The following is a 2,791-nucleotide window of genomic DNA, read 5'->3' as shown; positions in this document are numbered from 1 at the left end:
AATCACAACTTGGCTTTGACTGCTTCAAACTTTTGTCCCCTTCCATCAATAACTTTCAGAAAATTACATAGCTTCCTACTAATTTAGGAGAGTGAAACCATCTGGTGGCCACTAACTCAATCCCTACCCTCCATCTTCTAAATTTCTCATCATTTTTTCAATCATAATTCCCCCTTCCATTTTTTTTCAGAAGAGATATTCACACTCCTTGCAAAGGCTAATTTGTATTACTTGTACCTTTGATCCAATCCAATCTTGACTTTCCAAGAATTCTGTTAAAACAATCATACCTTTTCTCTCACAAGTCTGTGATTTCTCCCTCTCCACTGACTCATCCACAATAGCTTACAAACATGCTTCAGCCTGATCCTTAAACAAAGATTATTTTATCCCTTTTATCCCTTCTCACCCACTTGACTACTGTGTCATCTTCTTTCCTCTTTAATTGTCAAGCTTCATTACAATGTTTTCTACACTTTCTTTCCCCGTTTCCTGAATTTCATCTCTAACTTTCTACTAACACTGTTCTTTCAAATCTAATTGCCATATAATTGAGCAATTGTTTCAGAGTTCAAACATACTTTAGAAGCCATTTAGTCTAAACTGCCCAGTTTATAAAAAAGCAAACTGGAGCCAGTGATATTAAATAACTTGACCAAGATCACACGGGTTGCACATGGCAAAGTCAAGAAATCAAATGATTCTCAGACTCAGATCTTGAATTCTATTATTCCATACTGTCCCTCTACCCAATGGCCTTTTAAGTCCTCTTCCTACCTGATCCCCTTAACACATTTGATGCTGTTCACTATTCTCTCCTTCATCAATAATTTGTTCTATTTTATCTTTTGAGATAGGTAAAGAGCAGCCTAAAAGATAAAGTTACCAGGAGAGTATGCTGTCTTTTTCAATGGCCTTGTTCCCAATCTTTTCAGTAGAGAAGGGTTGGTTGTTTCCAAATATTCTGCACTCAGGCCTCATTTATTGGCATAAACTCTTTCCTATGGTAAGCTATATATCCCACCCTGATTTCTATCCTAAGCTTTTCAGGGAGCTGACTATTATTTATTATACGCCTACTATGTGCTAATCACTATGCTAAGTGCTGTAACTCCACTATTACATTTTCATCAATTTGAAGAACACCTCTTCTTAGGTATTTCACTCATACTTCATTTTAAAAAGGTCAAAAAGAAAGTTACATTTTATTCTAAAAGTATTATTCTTATTTATTATTCAACAAAAAAATTGTGGGAACACTGGATAGAAGTTTGGCAAAAAAAATAGGTTCAGAATAGTATGTCATACCCTGCAATAAATTTCAAGTGGACAAATAAGGTAAATATATATTTTAAGTTGCACTATTAAAGCATAGAAGAGGGAGCAGCTAGGTGGCACAGTGGATAAAGCACCAGCCCTGGATTCATGAGGCCCTGAGTTCAAATCTGACCTCAGATACTTGACACATGCTGTGTGACCCTGGCAAATCACTTAACCCTCATTGCCCCCCCCCCAATAGAAGAAAATGCCAGCTTATATTTTTCAGCTCTGAGGAAAGAGGGAGGATTCATTAACTAACTTTAATTTTTGGTGTTGAGGAGGAGGAAATGTTTTATAATTTAAAACTTTAGACATCCCAAAAAAGAGAAAAAGACCCATTTGTACAAAAATTTCTAGCAACTCTTTGTACTGGTTAAGAATTGGAAATCAAAGGATTGTCCATCAATTGGGGAATGGCTAAACAAACTCTTGTATATGATTCTGATGGAATATTATTGTGCTATAAGAAATGACAAACAGGATTATTTCAGAAAGGCCTGGAAGAATAATATGAACTGATGTATAGTGAAGTGAACAGAACCAGAGAACGTTGTGAACAGTGACAGCAATATTATTTGATCAAGAACTGTGAATGACTTATCTATTCTCAGCAATACAAGATCCAAGACCAACCCGAAGGACTAATGATAAAGTATATTGTCTACCTCCAAAGAAAGAATTTATATTGATTGAACACAGACTAAAGCAGGTCATTTTCACTTTCTTTTTTTCTTTTATTCAAGTTTTCTGATGGCTAATATGGTATTTTTTACATAATTGCACATGTATAACCTATATCTGATTACTTATTGCCTCAGGGAGGGGGAAGGTGAGAGAGGGAAGGAGGGATAGAATTTGGAACTCAAAACTTCAAATAAAAATTATTATTATTATTAAAAAATATAACTTTCAGGAAAATCTCAAAAATTAAAGACACCATCACTGTTATAAAATGTCATTTTCCTTCTTATAACTCATCCATTCAAGACAGTGTTCTGGAATTACTGAAAGTTTGATGATTAGGCCATGGTCATATAGCTAGCACATGTCAAAGGCAGGCCTCAAGCAATCCATAATGTAGAAGAAATCAAAAAGGATAAAATAAATGATTTTGATTACATAATCATAACACTTTTTTTAACAAAAACAATGAAACTTAAACAAGAAGAAAGAATAAGGACTACAGGACAATATTGCATGAAGCATCTCTCATAACAGTGTGACATAAACCTATAGGGAATCAAAACAAATCTATAAGATTTAGAGCTATCTCCCAACAGATAAAAAGGTCAAAATATAAGACCATGGGGTTTTTTAAAGAAAAAAACCCAAACTATAAATATCCACATGAAAAAGAGTTCAAAATTGCCAATTACAGGAATTCAAATAAAGGCTACAATCTTACTTTATTTTATCACAGGTCCCATCATTTTTATATTTTAAATTATTTTTCAGGTATCTAGAACCATTC

Source organism: Dromiciops gliroides, chromosome 5 (genome assembly GCF_019393635.1).
Source record: "Dromiciops gliroides isolate mDroGli1 chromosome 5, mDroGli1.pri, whole genome shotgun sequence".
Taxonomy (NCBI): domain Eukaryota; kingdom Metazoa; phylum Chordata; class Mammalia; order Microbiotheria; family Microbiotheriidae; genus Dromiciops; species Dromiciops gliroides.
The sequence above is the reverse complement of the archived record's forward strand: the minus strand, read 5'-3'. Positions refer to the sequence as shown.